The following is a 15,747-nucleotide window of genomic DNA, read 5'->3' as shown; positions in this document are numbered from 1 at the left end:
ATGCAGAAGGGCCCTTTCCCTCTGCATAATGGGTGCTTTAACTTTTGATACTTTTAAGTACATTTTGCTGTAAATAGAGCTCTACTATTACTAATGTAACATAACATGACATGACACAACATAACATAACATAACATAACATAACATAACATAACATAACATAACATAACATAACATAACATAACATGGTAGGATGTCCTTAAATGCATCCTAGCTTGACAATGGCTTGACAACAATGTATTGATATAAGCATTGAGCCATTTTCAGTTCAGCCCCTTAGGGCATCCATTGTTGGACATGGTATCCTTTTCTGATGGATCTACAGTGACAGTGGAATAAACAGCAGCCATGGCTGGTGACCCTCACAGGGTGCAGGGTGGGGGCACGCCTACGCATGGCATCACTCAAAAGAGGAAGAAAAAAAGTACAGTGAAACGAAGTCTGATCTGTAAAAATGGGTTATTGAGTGCAAAACAGCCAGGCAAGAAGAGTGAGACTATTTGATCCATGGTGTGAGTCAGATTTTTCCCAAGAGACAATTTCTGGATGAAAGCAGATGCTGTTGCGTGGAGCATTGGTCAGCCCGTGCAGGATGTTAGGATGTTATGTTTTCACACTGTCCCACTCCTTTGTTGTACAGCTGGTAACGTGTGAAGTGTGATTTTCTCAAGTTTCCTCAAAATTCCCATGCACAGTTTATTGGCAGACTGGCAAACAACCCCTGCTCTGCCTTGTTTAAGCTGCTGCTTGACGGCTCCCAACCCCCCATCCACACCAACCCCCTCCAACTCCAATCCTGCAGCGAAAAGGACCCCACCCAAAATTTGGAAGAAGAGATCAGATGGTGGTTGTTTTTGCTCGCTCTCTATTACTCTCTCTCTCTGTATGTGTTTGTATTTGGGGGAGGTTGTGCTGTAAACCTCAATAAAGCTCATCAGTGGTCAATCAATGAACATTGAAGCAGATTGCATGGATAGGAACAGAAAAAAATAAAAGCATGTTTCAGTTACTTTGCTCTAAAGAAGCCATCTCCTTCACTCGGTGCAGCTTGACTGCAGCCACATAAATTAAATCTTCTCATCCTAACAAGTGTTAAACTCCTTTACCATTGAAGCTGCATTATGCAAAATAGGCTTACTGACTGGTTGCTAATGCAAGTATTGCTACTTCTTCAGCTACATTGACCCAATGACACTGAACCTGAGGTTGTGTTTGTATTTCATAGACGCAACATGAAGAGTCAGGGAGGTGCCAAAAGCAATGTACTAAGTCATTTAGATGAACCTAAGTTTCATTTGGGCGGCAAACTATACTATTTTGTCTGTTGTTGACTGATGTTTTGAGATTTATGATTTGAAGGACACTGCTGTGTTACGCGAATAATTACTAATAAATACCTCAACATGAAAGCACCTTTTGTAGAATATAAAGGGAGAACGAAAAAATAAAACCCACGGGAATTTAAAAGTGAAAAACATCAGTTTTGCAACAGTTTGATGTGGTTTTCAGGCATTTAAAGCTACTTTTCAGAGGTGGAACCTTTCAAAAGTTAATTAGTCCACTGTGTGCTGCTTTTGGAAAAACAAAGAAATGAAAAAAATCGAATTGCCCATAAGTATTTCATTTCTTTTTTTCTCCCCCAAGTTCCCTTTATCAATAACTAATTAGTGTTCCCAAACAATAGCTCCAAGAATAGTACATTTCAATCACAGTCAGTTATCTCATTGCCAATAGACTCTGTTGTGTACTGTAGCTTTTCATCAGTTAAACTGCAGTTTGGTGAAGTCTTGTTGTCTTTCTGAACACAAAGCTGTTAACCATATTTGTGTTGCACATCAGATTTTTTTCTGTTTTGGTGGAGAAGATAACATGATGTGCTGTCAATGCCAGACATTCACAAACACACACGCCATGCATTGTGCAATCTCATCCACTGTTTTAAGTCATTTGCCGTCTTTTACTTTCAAGTGCACAGCTTCAACCCCTTTGAAGAGGGAAAACAGCCTTTGTGTTGGCGCTGAACTCAGAACTTGTCATCTAAACTGAAACTTCCAGTACCTCTAATGTGTCAGGTGCAGTGGCAGACAATGTGTCCCAGCCCATTTTTATCCGAGCAATTTTCCCCAGTGAGGCAGTTACAAATTCTCCACAGTGAGTTATTTCTGACTACATGCTGCCAGCAGAGGTGATAAGGCTCTGGATGTTGAAATTTTTCAAAGATCACTGCATAATGATACAATTTGCTTTGTGGCGTTTTCCCTAATGGTGCCAGACGTCCAGACGCTTTGTCTTCAATCTTCAATTCGTTCCACACCCAAACAGCTCCATCAGTGTTTGTGCTCGTGCTGCATTTCACTTTCACATCACAATTTTATGGTTTCTAGCGCCCTGCCATTTAATTATCTACCTAAATCCCTGTTTTAGGAGTCTGTTTCTCACAAAAATTGATTGTGAAATTACGTGACAGAGATGCCAAGTTTTCACAGGTTATTGGAAACCTCTGTCCGCCTCCACCCCTCCTCCTGCCAGTTCTGTCAACACCTCTTGATTTTAACCACAGGTACAGTGGGGGCTCAGCCAATGAATGCGGCTCTCCCAGAGTTCATCCAAAGGTAACACATTTGAAGCCCAGAACCACCCGGGGGAAACACATCCCTACGATTATGCGTATTTTGACACCACTTTAATGCCACGAATTAAATGAAATCCTATACAGAAATAATACCGAGCACGTTTTGGATGAAGTGTTGTATGGTAATGAATGTGTTATTATACTGTGTCTTTCAGTTTGTCTTCACATGTTTCCAGCTGTGATGGCAAGTTGCAGTAAATGAACACTTAATGATTACTGAGCAGCAGCAGCTCAGGTGGTAAACAAACCATTTGTCAGGCAGACTGGCAGCCTGATGACACCTGTGCAACATCCAAAACAACTCCTAAATCCAATTTGCAGGTGTCCTTCCACCGGTGTACAGCCACAGACTATTGTTGTCACATTGTTATTGTTGGGTATGCTGTTGGCTGTCCCATATACTGAAATCCAGTGAGATTTTACTCATCATTTGTTGTGATTTTATTCTATCATATAACAACACACACATTATACACACCCATTAACCTGGGAGTAGTGAGTCAAAGGCAACCAGACTTGTTTTGTCATGAAAACAACTTGCTACTTATCTAATAGGAACATCACCAGGTCATCAGTCACAACTGAACAGGAAGTCCAGCTGCGTTTGACTCATTACTCTGAGATAGATGACTAAGATTGTTCATAGACATACTCTGCACTTACTCCAAATGACCTGAGAAACTATAAAAAAAAAAGAAGCTGTGATGTTGCATGTAAAATAGCTGAGTCATAACAGACAACTTTTTGAATCACAGGTAACAAAGGGCTCTTGAGCAAACCACCAGACTGCAAAACTGTTGCACAGACCAAAGTATGGACATATGTTGGGGAGCTTACTACAACGTAAAACTTATTTTCGGAGCTTTGGCCAACATTTCTAATATCATGACAACACTATACTCACCAGAAGCATTGCTGAGTTTAGGAACGAGACAACATGGCTATAACAAAACCTGACCAACACCAAGTGGTCAGAAAATCACAGTTTGACGGCAAACCGACAGTTTATCCAGATTATGTAAACCTGAAAGCCAAAACCACAATCTTGGCCTAACCTTAACTATACCGCTGTTGCCATGCACAGTTAGTATAGAAAGTGGGAACTTTTAAAACATTTGCATTGAAAGTAAAAAAAAGAAAAAACAGTTGTAGGTGAAGATAATCTGGGGTTTTGCAGAACTGTTGTCTCGTCTGGTGATTGTGTTGGTTATTTTAACTGTGTGCACTCAAGAGGCAATAATGGGATTTTGGGAGGACCATGTCAGATGTGATGAACTGCTTCCCCTCTGTTGACAGAGGGGTTCAATGGGGGATGGGGGGGGGGTAACATGCTGGTGAAAGATATGTCTGAGTTCGTTTTTTTAGGGTGTGGGAGTCCATGCTATTCTGCAAAACACCAAGACAGTAAATCTTGTTACCTTGCAGTCTTGACATGTTTTGAGCTCTGACAGAGCTCACAAGTTCAGCTGCCACTGAACAAGATGTACACCAGCATGTGCTTGTGCAGTTTTTCATCTCTGCTTTTATACAGTTCCTCTTCAGAGATGTCACACAGTTTTCTAAATACTTCATTGGCTGTTAAAGTGTTGGTAAGAAGGTGCTGTGCAGTGGATCAAAAAAAAGAAAGAAAAATTATTGAAGGAAGGAGACATGGATGGAAATAGAGTTGGAGTTGCTCTTGTTTCTACGGTAACTGTCGATGGGGAGGTACCAGGGATGAAAGTGGAGGGAAAACAAACCTCCCCATTCCGATGGCAACAGCACAGCAATTGGTTCTCGTTTCCTGCGAGGACAGGAAGAAAAAAAAACATAACAAGGTCCCCTAGTAGCCCAGGAGACACAGTTCGATGTTGCATCAGAAAGCAAGAGGCAGGGCAAAATGAACACGCGCTCGCAAACATGCACACTTGTCTTGCACATGCACATACACACACCCACTCGCTCTAACACACGCACACACAATCACATGCTCCACTTCACCCTGCAGCCGCCCCTCCCGCTCATGCTCTCCCACTCTCCCGCCAAAACATCTACAGCACGTGAAACCTGCCTAGAAACCGAGGGGAAACTTCCGCCTTGCTCTGATTGGCTGAGCTCCCTAGCAACCGCGTATGCCCAACCAGCCAGTCAGGCGCGTTGTGAGAGGCACACTGACCCAATGAAACAGATTATTCAGAGGCGCGGGCAGGCACAGTGACCTGGTAACAGTCAGGAGAAGAAGTCAGGGAGACGCTGGAGGGAGAGAAGAAAAGCTTTCGGTGATTGGCTCACAAATTTCCTCTTTGCTCTGATTGGCTTGATGCTTTTCTCTTTGCAGTCATTCATACATTTCTCTGCCTGCCTCAGCACTAGCTCCTCTGTTTCCTCCACCCTCAGCCGGTTCGTTCAACTTCCAGAGTGGCCACCCTGCCCTCAAGGAAAACCACTGCCCAAGGTCAAGGCAAAGACTGTGCTGCTGAAATGGGATTGGTTTAGACAAGCAGGAGCAGAACAAGATCCTAGTAACAAGTCTACCTCATCATGTCAGTGCAGGATTAAAGCTTGTGATCAACAACTTGTTAGAGAGCACAAGTGCTCTTCATGTTGTCACTGCTGATGAGCTTGTTATTGTCTTGCTTGTAATGGACACGGGCCAGTGAGAGGCATAATTAGCTTTTCATTTAATAATGCAGCATTTGACAGAGCTGTTCTCCGGGCAAGTTACAAGACACAAATTAGCAAATGGTTAGTTTGTTTTGAAAAACTTAGCTTTTGAAGACAGCCCGGGTGAGGTTTGTAGACTCTTTTTTAAACATTCCAAACTGCTTGCTCCAGTAGTGTGGGGAATTAATGTCAATACCCCGCAGGATCAGGAGTTCACATTGAATAGTTAATGAGTTGGGGGAGAGAAGGACTCAAATAATTTTGCGAATCGACCGTGCCATGCATACTGCCTAATTTAACATAACTGCAGGCAAAAACTCAGTCAGGCAGCAACATTATACTGCTATGATTAGTAAAAACAACATTACCATCCAACACAGAAATCGCTCATAGCTCCCTAACAAATTACTTTACTTGGGCTGGAACTGAATCTATATTAGAGAATTTATTTTCGCATTCAACAATAAATGCTGCTCTGTCTTATTTATTCTGCAATGAATGTTTCATATTAAATTGTGATTTGGAGCTAATAAGTGTTTTTTCTAGCACTTTACCAGTGGTACATCAGACCAAACCTGCCAGCAAGGCTGTTTGTCATGCATTGACATAAATGGAGAATCACTCACTATATGTGGTGCACAAGTCAAGATGAGTCAAACAGAACTGCTGTCAGGAAATGTTGCTCCAGTATGAGGTGATGTGAAAGGTTTTTACTGCACCTCTAATGCACTCACTTGACAGTTTAGTGGGTACACCTAGCTAAAACTACAGGAGTCTGCAACACAACACATCTGCAGTAAAATCTGCCTTGAGACTGGAGGGAAAAAAAACAAAAAAAGCACTGGAGCTCCTGGTGAGGTCTGAGATCAGTCAGAGGCTGAGCTGAACACAGAGACACAGGCACTCCCACAGAAACCACTGGTGCGTATGGTGACAGCTAGCATATAGCTAGCATCTGTACATTGGTGCATTGGCAGTTTGGGGCGTACAAACACAAACAACAGTCAATTTGGCATGGATGATGCAAGCTGAAAATTTGCGGTGCTGTCTGCCTGAACACATCTTTTCACCTCATTAGAGTAATGTAAGACTTTTAAAGGCATAATTCCACGTTTTGAGAAATACACTTCTTCACTTTCTTGCCGTGACTTAAATGAGAAAGATGAAGCACCTCCACTAATTAACCTCACTATTTAAAATGCTATATCTTGTTTGTTTAATTGAGTCTCTGCTCATTACCTGGCAACCTCCTTGTGACAAGAACGGATTAAGATATTGCACATAAGTGAACTTTGTAGGCGCTGGTGGACTGAGCCAGGATAGCTGTTTCCATTTGTTTCAGTCTTTATGCTAAGCTAAGCTAAGCTAAGCTAAGTGGCTGCTGGCTCCAGCTTCATATTGAATGGACAGACATCAATATCAAATTATCCCTCTAACTAACTCAATACAGAGTGACAACGGCAGTACCCTTTCTTGTTCACCCAGCCCTTCTGTACTTTGCGTGCTTCGTGCATGTATGCATTTGAGTTAATATGCACGTTCTGCTGTAGTATGATAGAAGCTAAACTTATTCCCCAAATGAATTGCTATTAGGAGTCCCCTGAGTCCCTGGTAGCCGGAGGAATTATGAGATAAAGATCACATTGTACTTAGCAGTCATCACAGGAGGATTTCTCATAGGGAAATGTACTTTTGTGAAATCTTAGATGTGAGTCTCTAGCATACTTATTGTCAAAATGAATATCAGCTCTTGGGACCTAGGCGCAGTCTACACGGTGTGTACAGCTGAGATTAAAGGAAGCAAAGCCAACCCTATATCATAAAACAAATCAGACATCAGATGGTTTGATCTTCAAAGTGGATATGTGAACTGTCAGCACCCCAAAAAATTTTGCAGACTTTGCTGTAACAGGGTCAGCATTAAACGCTTATTTTCTGCACAGACCTTTATCTAACTTGTTAAAGGTCGGCAGTCTTAGGTTTTCTCTTTGCCAAGGCCTCATTAATGTCAGAGGGGATGACTTCAAGAAAACAACCCTTGCGGGCCTTTCCAAATGGCCTGGAGCGTCTGATGACTCACCTAATTTAAAGTTGCATTTTAAGGGACCATAAATCCCCCCTTTCAATACATGGCTCCGAAGCCGATATGTGTCATGATTTTGGAGATTTTATGTTTTGCATTACGTCATCCCCCCAAGCTATGGGGATTTACATATCCTTTGGTTCCTGGGGGGGGGGGGGGGGGGGGGATCAGCGGTACACTGTGCTCATCCATGAAATGACCTATTCAACTACTTTTTTTTTATGTCTTTTGTTTGGCCTGTAGAAGAGCACCTCTGCTGTCTGTGTGAAGCTAATTGGACACAGCACAGCACCAAGCTAGGCTTCACAGCCAGGGGGAATAATTCCAGGAAATAAAACATAAAGGTGTTGTGCTCATGAAAACAGTGTGCATTCAGCATTTTAAGCACATCACTGTCGCCGGAAAGGACGGGCAGGGGAAACAGAAAAAATAAAAGATGTTGGACAGGTCTGTGAATAGAGAGCAAAATCCTCTCTTCCCTTTAAACACTGACACACACACACACATGAACACACACACACTTCCTCCTTGTTTTGATTCCACTGGATGGAGTATTATCATGCAAATAATTGCTTTAGCAGGAAATACTAAAGGAAGGGATTAACATATGCAATAGTCATTAATATTGAAGGAAGTCCATGATGTTTGACCATAAATCTTCCAAATACTTCTCAGCCTTGTTCTTATCATCTTGACACACTAGCTACATTGGTTGTTATTATGATATTTTTAAAGACTGAATATACTCCTCATTGAAAGAGAATTTTAAAATATACAAAAGCTGGGAACCTGGTAGTTTTAATTGCTTCTCGTTTATTTATGCAACTCTGACCTAGTTTGCAACTTTTCCAAAAATCAGTCAAATCAATTATCTCGTCTTGGATTAGCAGACATAAAAGACCTGCTAGAATTTCACAACATCACCTCACTGACATGGTTTAGAGATACAGCACCCAAAATCAATTGAGCAGCTGCTTGTTTCTTTGAAATCTCTCACACTGGTGCAGCTTCCTGGGCAGCCCCGGTGTATCTCAGGGGGGTCAGCGGCTCTGAAGGATCTCCACTGTGCTGCTGAAGATTGCCTGGAGGTGTGACAGCCGCCCTCTGATCTAGCGGCAGCCTCTGAAGATCTGAGGACACTTTGCCCACTTCGTCAGTCGCAAGCGCTCCTCACATTAAAGCAGTGGCACTTGAGCAAGCCACACAAGCACACAGCATGAGCCTTGATTTCCATTTCTTGTCTTCCTGAAAATAAAGAGCCACAGAATGTCTAGGAAGGAAAGGCAGATATTCTGTAACCGAGCTGTGTGAGTCCCGGGCATGTTTTGAATAATTTTAAGGTTGTCTTAATTAGACAGCCTTTATACAGTAGCTCAGTCAATGCACACTAGAGTCATGGTGAAAAGCATTTTAACTAACACCCACTATGCTTCACACTCAAATGTTAGCCTCTGTTGAATGCAATTTTGTACCCCTCAGCAGCAGCTTTGCTGAAATTTGTCAATTGGTTTTGAGGAATCATCCTGTTGCCACAGAGGAATTTTATGCTTGAGAAATTATATTTTTCTGGTCAATTTAAGAAAGAAAGAGAAGGCTGCATGACTGAGCTGCAAATTAATTTTACTGTCTTCACACTGGCTTCCTTCCTCTTTTCCCAGGGGCTTTGCTTTTTGGGCCGCCTGAGCCTTACACAGCTTTCTGTCACCGCTGTACACCGCACATGGGCAGCAGATGTTAGCGGCCTGTGTGCCAAGGTGGTATTGGTACCATAATACCACTTGTACCGCTTCAACAGATGTGGCTCTGTTTCAGGCAGTGAATTTGACAAACACACCTGTGGCCAGGACCACCTGCCTTTGACGACCAGCACATTCCTGCAGCTTGCAGTCAGTGGAATTAATGAGCTGTTCTGAATTCTCCGCGTGTGAAGGAGGAGCACCTATAACACTCGGAGTACTGCTTTGACATATGTTTGAAAAATTCCCTAATATGTTAACAAGACTGAGAGTCTGCAGCCAGCTTGCAGCTCTGTGAGGCTGCGCTATGAGCTAAATGCTAAAGCTGTGTCCCAATTCAGGGGCCACATACTTCGGGGGGCCGCCATATTCTCTTTTGTTTGTGATTCATCACTGGCGCGCAATGAATCTTGGGATATGATGGAGCGCAAAGGATGCTTAATTGCCGGGGAAATGAAGGACGTTTGAAATGTGACAGCCTTGACGTCCTGCTGTGACGCAATTGATCTTCAAATGCAGCCTTCGAAGGATGTGGCCCCTGAATTGACACTCAGCTAATATTTATCATGTTCACCATCATAGAGTGTTAGCATGCTAACGTTTGCTAATTAGCACTAAACACAAAGTACTGCTGAGGATTATGTCATTAGCTGTCATTAGTTTTGCTGGTATTTTGTCAGATTAAGCTAGCATCAAGCAAACTGAAATTCTGACCTCATAGTAGCGCTGGATGAAAAATTAAGGGATCACGAATGGTTTTAGATTTTGTCCTGAGGAGGTCATGAATGTCTGTACCAAATCTAATGGCCGCCCATACAATAACTGTCAAGAAATTTTTCTCAAAATCTCAAATGTCAACATCATGATGCCACTTAGAGTGAAAGTCAGGGGATCACCGAAGTCACTATAGGATTCATCCTCTGGGGACCATGAATATCTGTATCTCATGACAATGTGTCAAGAAGTTGTTGAGATATTTCAATCGGTACCAAAGTGATCCACACCACTAGTTTTTGCAAAAAAAAAAAAAAAATGTTATTCTACCTCAGGCAATGACATATCTGAGAAGAGCAACACACTGATAAAAGCTAAATGTGCCACCTGTGTTCAAAGCTGGAGCATAAAATATGACGACTTAATGAGCGGTGTTCAGGATTTTCAAGAAATTGTATCGAATATTTATGAAGATGTTTCCACGGCAGAGATTTTTAATTGTAAGAGATTTCTCCTCTGCCTAGTTAATAATAGAATATACCAGGTAGGCACCTTACTAGCAGTAATGGCTGGAGACATCATCTTTTGCTTAGAGCGTTTTCATCCGGATCAAACAATTGTCATCCGGGAGCTCACACACAGCTAGACAGCATCATGACAGCCATGCCTTAAATTCAAGAGTTCACGAAGGCGAATATGTCTCTGCCTACTTGAGAGAGGATGAGTGGATTTTGGCATAGTGGATATGAGCTGCAGCTGGCTGGTCCTCCATAGCCAGCAGTCATAGTCAGTCTCCTCATCTCCCCCCAGTCAGCATCCCAGGGGAACCAGGAATTGACGTGCCATTAAAGAGGCTTTGAAGAGAGGCAACTGTCAGCATGACTGCCTTCGCTTTCTAGCAGTGAAGGAATGGAAGTACAGATCTGGGTGCAATAAGGACAGAGGGAAGAGCTTTGGAAATACATCTTACTATAGCTTGGCTGTTAGGAGGAACGGGAGTTAGGTGGATCTGTCTCTAAAGCAAAAACTGTGATGGAGAATTTAAAGTTTTTTTCCGCTGACAAAATTAGTCACATACAAAAAACAGATTATTATCTGTGACTGTTGGCAGATGTTTTTCAATTGACCACATAGATGTCAATACACTGTGTAATCATAGTAGTCACAGGAGTTTTTATTCAGTTATATCATAATTTATAACACATGAAATGGTTGGGAAATGGTAGTTGTCCTGTATTTCAGTTTGTTCATGACGTTAGTGACATCACACAGACCCAATTATCTCATAACACACATACAATGCAGGGGGGCCAAGCGTAACCGAACCCACAATGATGTCATGTGTGCAATAACTTGTACAGTGACTTGGCAGAGGAGATGACCTCATTTCCTGTGTGGTTTTCCTTAAAAAACAGAGTTTTGGGGACTTTCTCTTTTCGCCTCAAAGATGTCATCAAAATTAAAATTACACAGAACTTCATCTTGTGCGTATTTTTACATCAGCTGATGAGAAACTGTGAAAAAGTAAACAGTGTGTGATTACAGTTTTTCTCTCTCGTGTGAGTGAACTGTTAAAGAGTCTTTCTACTCGTGCTTAAGATGAATTGTATGTTCCTGTACGGCACATTACTGTATATAAAAGTGACTGCACAGTTTCGCCTTTGCATATGTCAAAGCTACAGAACATAGCGCCTTTAGATTTCATGCATATAATATATGCATGTCATGAAAAATAACACCCGAGAGCCCGCTCGTCTCATATGCAGCAGTTTTTAAAATCATTATCCATATCAAGCAAGTTCATGTCACACTACAGTAAATTACAGTCACTCCTTTCAGTAGCATACACACTGTAACCTTCATGCTTCATATTGCATGCTGAATGGTTTTCTTCATTGTCTGTCTGCTGAATCTGTCTGAATAAGCATGTGCCCCACCCCTCCCTACAAACACCACCGCCACGTCTGGTAGCACAACTGGTGTGGGATCAAAGGAAGTCGCGTAAACAACCCATGAAAAGGGTTATGTTACGGATGACACCATCACTTAATTACAGTGTCTTTTACACAAAGCGGAGTCTTGCTTGTTGCCGCACCATGGATGGATATACAGCCAGATGGTGCCTGCTGTTACTGAGCTGCATCTTTTTTTTTTTTTTATAGCTGAAACAGTAAAATGTTTAATAGAGAATTAAACAAACATGGTTTACCATCGTACTAAGTGGCTCATCATGAAACCTGTGACTGGTTATAACATCCTGCCATCCATTTAGCTGCATCTGATGCCCATAAGGCTACGACTTAAGTTACATGTATGGTTTAAATGCTAAAGGAGGATTGGGAGCCCTGAGGTCACATGGATTAGATGACCTTTGACCTTGTTTGCGTGACTGTCCCTCCTGCTGGCACAAGATTTGATCAGAAACCCTGATCAAAAGAAAAGAAAGAAAACTTTTGATTTCCAAAGAGTTGTGTTCCTACTCATTCATATTGACCAAATGTAAACAAAAGCATACACAGGCATTATTTTTGTCTTTCACCTGTCGTCATCACCCCACAGCGTAAACCAAGCTGTTGTCTTTGCTTTTCCCTCACACATGCTTGTGAGAAAGTGAGAAAGTGAGAAAAAGAAAAATGTGTTTCTCCTCTCGCAGTTTCAGAGGTCAGTGACTGCTGTGAACACCCCATTACAAACTAGAAAATAATGTTCAACATGTTTTTGTTTGTCAGTGTTGATTTGACTTTTAACCCCACCATCATCTGAGAGCAAAGGTGTGTCATCTTTAACCAAGAAGTGTGTTATTCTTGTAGTATTCATCAGTGAGAGTGAACACTGCAAAAAAAAAAATAGCTGGTCTTCTACTCGTAATCTTCTTCATTTCTTACTATAATTTTAAACCTGACCTTAGTTTTTTATTTTTAGTGCTGGTTTAGTATTTTTAGTCCTGAAACTCTTACAGGGCAGCTACATTCCCAGAAGTCCACCTCATCTCTCCAGATTGGACATAAAAGACCACCACAACGTCCACATGCTGACATCTTTTTTAATGAAAATCCCTACAGGTTGTCAGACTGGGAATTTTTAGAGCCGTAGCTTTGAAGTCCTCACCCTGATTTAGCAGAGGAAGTGAATGTTAGCTCAGTAGAAATATCAAGGGAGAGGCATGCGGCTGGACAGAAATAGCTGCAAAAACTTTCGTCCCTCTTTTAGGTGGGCGGGCAGGACTATGGGGCAGCAGCAGAGGCAAACAATGACATCAGGATCACCTCCCACACACACACATACACACACACACACACACACACACATTTCAATGCACAGCCGCCGCTGCTGTGGTGACTGAGGCGTCAACATGTCAGGATTAAGTGATGTCATCCCCTAAGCAGCTCTTCTGTGGTCTCCCTCTGGGACCCCTGTGACCCCGCAGGAGCCACCTGCAGTTCATAAACATCACCCGTGTATCAGAGGCATCAGAGAGGTTCACAGGAAAGGCCACAGCCCAGATGGCCAACAATGGGAGTCAGAGATGCAAAGGGCCCAAACCAGTGCATCATAGCATTCCTGTTGAGTGTTGTCACCGTGGTCAGGGGAAGTCCACCTCAGGATTCTTGGTTACTTTGACTGGAACCCTTATTATTTTGAGCAAATTAATGGAAAAACAGCTAAAGAAAATGTTTGGGTTCCCAGGTTGTAAATCAGTTTGGCAGGTGTATTTCCTCCTCGAGAATAACTTGCTTTGTCTTTTGCCTGCAGCCTGTACATATGAACTGAATGCTCAAGCGCTTGCAGAGCTGCAAAGTATCTAGAACAAAATCTGTTTAACATTTCATTTATTTATTAAAAGTGTAAACAATTACAGCCGCTGTCGTGGTGGCTTTTCATATGGTGAGACCCCTCATGACCCCTTGTTAATGACCTCCTCGCATTCTCGTAAGCCATCCAGTCAGCAGTTGTTAGTAGTCTTCGTTGTTGTGTTAGTAAGGCATTATTAAGTGTCTAATAAGCCATCAAGATGAATTAAAAAGGCAACTGAAAAGGAGGACGGAGGAGGAGATACACCACTGAAATTGATTTTTCTTAACCCAAATTTGTTAATGTCTCACTACTGATCTATAAAATAGTAAACTTGCTCAGATATGCCTTTGCTTCTGTTCACCGAGTTGAATTGATGGAACGTGTGTTCCCAGCAGCTCTGTACCTGAGCTGAAACTAAGTACAGGATCCCTGAGAGCATTTAGTATTAGGTACCTCAATGACACCTGAGGTGCCGGAGAATATCTCTACATCTTAATTACTGTTTTTACTATCCATCCAAAGCAGAGGAAACTGTGTCGCAAACAGCCCAGGGGTGATAGAAACAGGCCCACTCCTGTACAGACATTGATGCGTGTCTAATGAGTCCATCAGTCTGACAGCACAGCGTCCTGGGGGACCCTCCGTTCATGATAACCAGTGTATCACAGAGGGATGTTCCTGGATTGAAAATGCCATCTGTCATTACATCTGACTGTATGTTTGCCAAACACGAGTTCAAGGTAATTCACGTGCAAGCGCAACCTGTGTGTGTTGTTTTGGCAAATTAAAACAAGCCTCCATCACATGTCACACTTCTCTCATTTCCTCTATATCCTCCACAAGTCAACTGTGTGTGTGGTTGTGTGTGCGTTTGTGTAACAGACAACATTCAAGGACCATAGGATATGAGTCTATATATGTCAATAGCCACCAAGATATGAATGATTTACCATGCATACCTCGAGAGCACATGTAGTGTATTAAGCTTTCAATAATTGATGCTACGTCCCGTTAGCCACCAACACAAGTTTCACACATCAGGTGAGGCAGTCATACTGAAAATCATGTATATCAACTTAGCTTTGCATTTGATGGGTAAAAACAGTTCCCCCTAGGAAACACAGTGCGGAGGAATTACTCATATAATATAAAAGGCTGTTGCACGTTACACATCAGCAACCACTTCATGCTGAAGTGCTATGAATGAGATTCTGTCAACACTTGGAAAAAGCAATTTCCCTTCGCTCAGAGTACAGTAAATATTTTCACCATGTCTCTTTTGCTACGAATCCTCAGCCTGAAGTTGGAAAGCTTTTCATCGGTCGACATGTCTGCTAGCATGTAAACATCACATTACATGCCATCGTTCAGTCATTTACTTTTATCTCACACTATGTACAGGTGCAACTCTCTTTATAGTGGTGAAAGATCTTAAAACCAGGTCAAATGAGATAAAAAAAAAAAAAAGAGCGTATGTGCGGGTGCCAAACATGATTTAACCAAGCACACTTTAGCTCTTTGACAGCTACGTATGTATCCATCAAAAACAACTGTACGCTTTGTTCTAAAGAAAGCCGATCCTGCTTCTTTGTTATTCTGTAATGAGCTAAAACTCAGTATCACTGCATCACTGTTATGTAAGGTGCTGTATTCTGCATGCAATAAAGCTTCACATGCATGCTTATATTCCTGCACATATTCAGTGTGAAAGTCAAATGTTTACTCTGTCTATAATTAAGAAACTTGCTGGTGTGGAACGTGCTGTATGCAGTCTTAAATTTGTGCAACTAAAAATGAATTAATACAGGAATAATGACTACAGAATTTTTGAACAGAAAACAACATTGCTCCATCACAAATGTTCACAGCGAATAATAAAGAGCCATGTGTTACGCTTCAGCCGTGTTTGTTTGCCATGCTGCCTTGTTATTGCTCATGTTCATATCTCTGCACACATTCATGGGCAGTTGTTCTCTCTACTGTTGTAACATGTGCTCTTGCTTCTGGTCGACTTCCTCTAGGTGTGAAGGGAAGCCTTCCGTGCCCCGTGATTCAAGTGTGTGACATACGAAAAGCAATCATATGATAAAGACAGATGCTTATGGTTTCAGAAAGTGCTTTTTGCCCAGATACAGCCTGAGTGA

The sequence above is a fragment of the Seriola aureovittata genome, chromosome 19 (genome assembly GCF_021018895.1).
Source record: "Seriola aureovittata isolate HTS-2021-v1 ecotype China chromosome 19, ASM2101889v1, whole genome shotgun sequence".
In the NCBI taxonomy this organism is placed as follows: domain Eukaryota; kingdom Metazoa; phylum Chordata; class Actinopteri; order Carangiformes; family Carangidae; genus Seriola; species Seriola aureovittata.
Note: the sequence above shows the minus strand (reverse complement) of the source record.